Source organism: Rhincodon typus, chromosome 8, assembly GCF_021869965.1.
Source record: "Rhincodon typus isolate 14 chromosome 8, sRhiTyp1.1, whole genome shotgun sequence".
Lineage (NCBI taxonomy): Eukaryota > Metazoa > Chordata > Chondrichthyes > Orectolobiformes > Rhincodontidae > Rhincodon > Rhincodon typus.
In genome coordinates this window covers 84,923,822-84,931,279 of record NC_063339.1, presented here as the reverse complement: position 1 = coordinate 84,931,279, position 7,458 = coordinate 84,923,822, and the positions used below count along the sequence as shown (strand labels likewise).

Genomic DNA, 7,458 nt, shown 5'->3' with positions numbered 1-7,458 from the left:
GAGCGAGGGATGGGGAGGGAGTGAGGAGGGAGTGACGGAGCGAGGGAGTGACGGATGGGGAGGAAGCAAGGGATGGAGAGAGGGAGCAAGGTACAGGGAGGGATCGAGGTGCCAGGTGGGAGCAAAGGAGCGAGGAGAGAGCGAGGAGTGAGCGAGCGAGGGATGGGGAGGGAGCAAGGGACGGGAGCGAGTGAGCGAGGGTCAGGAGCGAGGATTGGGTAGGGAGCAAGGGATGGGAGTGAGGGATGAGGTGGAAGCAAGGGAGGGAGCGAGGGAGCGCGGAGCAGAGTGAGGGAGAAATGCATGGGGAGAGAGAGCGAGGGAGTGAGGGGGGAGCAAAGAGGGAGTGAGGGGCGGGGAGGGAGCGAGGGATGGCGAGGGAGCGAGGAAGAAGAAGGGAGTGAGGGACAGGGAGGGAGTGAGCGACAGGGAGGGAGCGAGCGACAGTGTGGGAGGAACAGGGAAAGGGAGGGAGTGTGGAACAGGGAGGGGTCAAAGACAAGGCGAGGGACAGGGAGGGAGCAAAGGACAGGGAGATGGACAGGGAGGGAGCGATGGACGGGGAGGGTGCGAGGGACGGGGAGGGAGTGAGGGAGCGATGGATAGGGAGGGAGCGAGCAGGGAGCAAGGAGGGATCAAGGAAGGAGTGAGGGAGTGAGGAGGGAGCGAGGAGTGGAGGGAGGGCGCGATGGACGAGGAGAGAGAGGGAGCGAGGGACAGGGAGGGAACGAGGGAGTGAGGGGCTCGGAGGGAGTGGGGGGGAGCGAGGGGTGAGAGAGAGAGTGAAGGATGGAGACGGAGCGAGGGACAGGGAGGGGGACGGGGAGGGAGAGGGAGGTAGAGAGGGACAGGGAGTGAGGAAGAGGAATGAAGCGAGGGACAGGGACGGAGCGAGGGACAGGGTGGGAGTGAGTGAACGAGGGATAGGGAGTGCGCGTGGGACGGGGAGGGAGCGAGGAAGAGGGAGGGATCGAGGGAGAGGAAGGGAGCGAGGGACAGGGAAGGGGACAGTGAGGGAGCGACAGGGACAGGGAGCGAGGGACAGTGAGGGAGCGAGGGAGTGAGCGAGGAGGGGGCGAAGAGGGAGCTAGTAAGCGAGGAAGGAGCGAGGAGGGAGCGAGAACTGTAACCAGGTAGCGATGGACAGTGAGAGAGAGAGGGAGCGAGGGACGGAGTGAGGGAGCGAGGGGGGAGCAAAGAGGGAACGAGGGGGAGCGAGGGGCGGGAGCGAGTGGCAGGGAGGGAGCGAGGGGTGAGCGGGTGAGCGAGGGACAAGGAGGGAGCAAGGGATGGGGAGGGAGCGAGAAAGGGAACGGGGATGAAGGGAGTGGGGAGTGTTGGAGGATGGGAGGGAGTGAGGCAGTGAGGGAAGGATGGAGAGAGGGAGTGAGAGAGAGAGCGACAGGGAGTAAGGGAGAGAGAGAGAGCAGCAGGGGCTGGGGCTGAGGGACAGGGGAATGGGGGCCAGGGAGCCAGATACAGGGCGGGGGGACAGGGGGATGGGCGATTGGGAGCCAAGGGGTTACAGAGAAAGGTGAGGGACTCGAAAGGAGAGAGGAGGACAAGGAAGAGGGGGCAGAGACAGAGAGAGAGAGAGAGAAAGTGGGTCAGAGATAGAGAGGGAGACACAAGGAAACAGAGGCAGAGTGAGAGGTGAGAGTGAGGGGAGAGGAGAGAGACAAAGGGTACAGAGGGGGATGGGGAGAGACATAGGGAGAGAGATGGAGAGGGAGAAAAAGTGTGATAGGGAATTAGGGAGAGGTGGAGTCAGAGGGAAAAATACAGAGTGGGGGATGGGGTCACACAGGCAGAGGGTGAGAGAAGGGGGTGCAGACATTCGAGGAGGAGGGAGAGAGAGACAGGATGCAGGGAGGGAGTGGTTTGGAGAGGGTGGGTGAAAAGAGAGAAGGAAGGGAATGGAGAGAGGGACGGGGAGCAGGGGGGTACGGAGAAATGTGGGTCAGAGAGGAAGAGAGCGAGCGAGGAGGGACGAGAGAGAGAAAGAGACAGAGATGTACCAGAGGTGAACGCAAGGACAGAGTTATTTGAACCCAACTCCTGAGCTCAGTCCCGAAATCCTCCCATTCCCTTGGGGCCGTGCCTGTCTCTCTCCAGCTGAGCTTCCTCAACACAAAGACAAACAATAACATAGTTTGCTGTGCTGCGTGGCACTTTTTAATGAACGTTAATTACATATTGAAGTCATGGATGCAGTCAGTGGAATGGTGCCTTTTCTCTTTGGCCTGTGAGTTGAGAGAAACATTGGTATGTTTCCCTGTGACCCCCTGTGGGATAAGGTTGGATAAACCAGCACTACCCTCAGTCTGTTACCACAGCGACAGGCTGCTTCATTGCTGAAACATTGAACTGAAATGAAAAAATCCTGGATGGATTGATTAATGAGTGAAGTTGATTGATTGATGAATTTGGTTAAAGGGATATTTCAGCACATTCTTCAGCTGCTGTCTGAACGTAGTCTGGGTCACGGCATAAATTGCGGTGTTTGTGCAGCAGCTGAGGAGCTGCAGCATGAAGCCCAATTCCCGCACAAAGTAATCTAGATCCACAGAGTAGTACCCCAAATTAAACATCCGGTACCATATAGAATACACAATTTACATTGACCACAACAGGATGAAATTGGCCGAGATCACAAACAGTAAAATGATGGATTTTTTTCGATTTTGCATTTCTGTGTCACCCTGACCGTCCCCATTGGTGTGAGCCCGGAGTCTCCTGCGGGCTCTGCTGGTCACTAAAATGTGTCTGACGGTGAAAACATTGAGCAGCAGAATCAGGAGAAATGGGAGAGCCGGGTTTAGAATGTGGTGGAGGAACTCGATTGTGACCCAGACACGAAAGAAAGAAACATCAAATGTTACATCACAAAACCAGGGGTTGTTCAGCAGCAAATACCGAGCTGTGAACATAAAATACCAGAAAATGTTCTTTAAACAACTCAGCACAGTCACTGTTCCCAGAACCACAACCGCCGTTTTCTCACTGCAATATTTACTTTTCAGCTTCTGGCAACAAATGGCCACAAATCGATCAAAGGTGAAAGTGACCGTGAACCAGACAGAACAGTCAGTGGCTGCATAAAGCAGGACGGCGTGGATATTACACACGGGGATGGACCGCAGGAAATAAAACTCTTCCCGATAAACAATGGGAATGTGTCTCCATATCAGGTCGAGAATAATGACCAGTAGATCAGCCACTGCCATGGCCCCCAGGTAACGTCTGACACATGCAGACAATCCACAATCTGTATAAAGCAGAACGTAGATCGTCACTATGTTAACTGTGAGGAAGGAAAACAAATAAATTATCCATCAGCCTGGAAGCATCGTTACCAGTTTGATTGAGGACCCAGTGACATTTTCAAATGTATCACTGATTTATTGAAAAAAAAGAAGCTGAAATAACAAATAGTAATGTCTCAATTATTTTTTTACAAAAAACGTAACGTAAAGCACAAGAAACTCTCCCTCCCTAAAGACACAAACGCACATTCATAAAAACAGATGGTTTCTAGAACATTCCCACACACTCGATCACTCGAGAGCAGGCACAGGTCACTTCTTTACAGTTCCTAATAAGGAGGGTGAAGATGTTGCCGTCCTGAAGGATTCTCTCCCAGTTTCTTGAAGACAAATGGAGGTTGGAAATTTCTGTCTTTTAGTCTAAGTTGTGGTCAATTTTCGGTTGTGAAGAAACATGAACACAGGGAAAATGTATTCACCCCTTTAACTGCCTGAGGGGATTTTGAAACAGTGTCTCCTTCTCCCTGGAACGGGATCTATTCCCTCGGGATCTAATCTTTTGTTCAATTAACTGAAATCCAGCCGTTCACAAATAATGTCGATTATAGAATGTTCCGGAGAATGTCGGATACAGAATGTTCCGGGGAATGTCGGTTATCGAATGTGATGGAGTCATAAGGATCCACATCACAAAGGCCCTTCTGTCCATCAGTTTTGGTGAGACCCACTCAGCCTCGCGGTGGATATCTCTCCCCAAACTCAACACAACTGGCAAACACTAATTAAAGGCATTGCCAGATCAGCTGAAGTGGTAATTTATCTCACATTCTCAATGCACCTCACAGAACCAGCCCAGACACCACAAACCCAGATGAAATACCTGTTCAGCATGGAGCACTGTGCAGACCAGGCTAGTGTACTGCTCAATACAACCCGGCAATCTGTCCAGAGTGGGACGCTGTGCAGGCCTCACCAGTCAATGATATATCAGTCCAGCACGGGAAGCTGTGCAGACCTCACGAGTGCATTGATCTATAAACCCGAACCAGGTATCTCTCCAGCACGGGCGGCAGTGAGGTGAACACCACTGTACTGATCTGTAAACCCAGAGCAGTTACCCTCCCAGCGTGTAGATCTGTACAGACCACCCGAATGCAATGCTCGGTAACGCTGTGTTAAATCGCTGCCCAGCGTGGGGAAACTTGAGTGTGACAGAGGGATAGTCTGCAGGAGGCCAAGCTAGTTTACTGATGCTATCTTATCAAACTCCCCTCATTATCTACCTACCCCAGCACATGCCATTCCACTTGTTCAATGCCCACCCATTCTCCCACCCATCATGGCTGGTAATAGTTCCCATCGCCTGGATGACCCGGGTATTCCACTATCCATGGCGCATTTGCCATCTTTAAAAGGCCAATGGGCACACAGTTGACCTTTCTCAGTTCGGAGCCGCCCTGCACGGTTTACCCTGAACCTGGCAGATAAGGGGCAATTGCACCAAGATTTGTTGAAAGGTGCACGGAAGTGCTGGTGGATGGGCTAGTACAGAGAAGGACCATTCTATTCCCAGACGAGTCCACAACACCAGACCAACCGAGCATGGTCTGAGCTCACCACCCAGCTCAGTGCAGTATCTGCAGTCTTCAGAAATGTCCAGCAATACAGGACAAGCATCAGTAACCTTCCCCGCTCAGCCAGGATAAGTATCACCGTATTCTCTCTGCTCCCTCACTCTGCCTCTCTCTCTCCCTCTATCTATCTATCTATCTATCTATCTGTCTATCTCTCTCACTTCCATTATACCCCTACACTGAAAACACTGCATGGATTCAACACTGTTGACTGCCTCTCTCTATGCACACCTCACCATTCCCCCAGCCACCACCCCCACCACCCCCTCCCCCGCCCGCCACAAACCTACACCAGCACTAACAGCAGGACCAAGCACTTTCACTCTCACTCCCTCCCTCGCTTTCTCTCATTCCAGGAGAAACACCTTGAATAGAACAGAAAGGGCCAAGCCGGGTGGTGGAGTGCCCAAAATCAGATCCCTCAACCCCCTCTCCCTGCCATGCGGAGAGGACTCTGGTACGAGCCGGAGAGAACTGGAACGACCTGTGTGGAGATTCCGAAATATCCACGTCCCATCAACCGAGTAAGGAGCAATGTGCAGTGAAGGGTAATTCTCACTTTAAACCCCCTGTCAGTTCCATTTCCACCTGGCACAACTTAGAAGCTGTGCCCCTGATGCCATCTCCCTTTTATATCGAGCCAGTCCAAATGGAATCCCCACGGTCTCAGTGGGAAAGAGGGTGGGCTCACAACAAATCGTCTCCACCAGGTCCCAGGAAGGGAGCACGGAGTCCCCCTCCTACACCTCCTCCTTCAGACAGCACTGATACTGTAACTAATCTGTGATATTTACTGTTCTTCCCACTTGTCCTGGCATCTTCAATAAGCAAACACTGAAATTGTCACAGTCCCCATAGAACAGCTGAAATACTGTCACATTCACTATTGTGAGCAAGTGAAATACTGATATACTCCCACAGACCGAGTCAAATAATGACATGTTGTCAACGGAACAACGGGCACCCTCATACACACCACATATGGCGAATGAAATATTGACAAACCACAGAGCAAGAGAAATGTTTATAGGCTCCCCTTACCTGTGTTATTATTGGTGTATTTGTGTGTGTCTCTGTGTGGGGTAGGTCTGACAGAGTCTGTGGTATTTGAAGTGATGCAATGCGGCCCTCTGTTGGCCTCCACACGCCACTGCACAGGCAGTGGCAGCGGATGAGAACCATCAGTGACTTATTCAGAGAGGGACTGGGAGGGCAGGAGATCACAACACCATCCAAACTGATTTCTTATTTATATACTTACCTAAATGTCTTTCAAAAGTTGTAACTTCATCCACTCCCACCATTTCCTCTGGAAGTTCATTCCATACAAGAAGCATTCTGTGTGTAAAATAATTACCCCTCATGTTTTCTTAAAATCTTTACTCCTCTCACCTTAAAATATCCCCATAGTCTTGACATTCTTCTTCCCAAGGGAAAGACATCTGTCATTCAACTGACCTGAACCCGTCATGAATCTATGAAACTCTGTAAAGTCACCCCTCAAAATCCTACGTTCCAGCAAAAAAAACTTTCTCCTCATAACTCACACTATCCATTCCCAGCAACATCGTGGTAAATCTCTTCTGAAGCCTCTCCTGCTTAGTATTATTCTTCCTATAACAATGCGAACAGAACTGGCTACAGTACTCCAGAGATAGTAGGAACTGCAGATGCTGGAGAATCCGAGACAACAAGGTCCAAGGCTGGATGAACACAGCAGGCCAAGCAGCATCATAGGAGCAGAGAGGCTGACGTTTCGGGCCTAGACCCTTCATCAGAAAAGGGGGAGGGGAAGGGGGTTTTGAAATAAATAGGGAGAGAGTGGGAGGCGGATAGAAGAGGGATGGAGGAGAGGATAGGTGGAGAAGAAACAAACAGGTCGAAGAGGCGGGGATGGGGCCAGGAAAGGTGAGTGTAGGTAGGGAGTTAGGAAGGGGATAGGTCAGTCCAGGGAGGACGGACAGGTCAAGGGGGCGGGATGAGGTTGGTCGGTAGGAGATGGAGGTGCAGCTTGAGGTGGGAGGAGGGGATAGGTGGGAGGAAAAACAGGTTAGGGAGGCAGGGACGAGCTGGACTGGTTTTGGGATGCGGTGGGGGGAGGGGAGATTTTAAAACTTGTGAAATCCACATTGATACCATTGGGCTGCAGGGTTCCCAAGCGGAATATGAGTTGCTGTTCCTGCAACCTTCGGGTGGCATCGTTGTGGCACTGCAGGAGGCCCAGGATGGACATGTCGTCTGAGGAATGGGAGGGGGAGTTGAAATGGTTCGCGACTGGGAGGTGCAGTTGTTTGTTGCGAACCGAGCGTAGGTGTTCTGCAAAGCGGTCCCCGAGTCTCCGCTTGGTTTCCCCGATGTAGAGGAAGCCACACCGGGTACAGCGGATGCAGTATACCACATTGGCAGATGTGCAGGTGAACATCTGCTTGATGTGGAAAGTCTTCTTGGGGCCTGGGATGGGGGTGAGGGAGGAGGTATGGGGGGCAGGTGTAGCACTTCCTGCGGTTGCAGGGAAAAGTGCCGGGTGTGGTGGAGCTGGAGGGGAGTGTGGAGCGGAC

At 52.1% G+C, this 7,458-nt stretch overlaps 1 pseudogene; it reads right to left on the bottom strand.

Annotated features, from left to right (window-relative positions):
* Positions 1-2,396: 2,396 nt before the first annotated feature.
* The window catches only part of LOC125483749, a 15,491-nt pseudogene continuing 10,429 nt past the window's right edge, over positions 2,397-7,458 (bottom strand).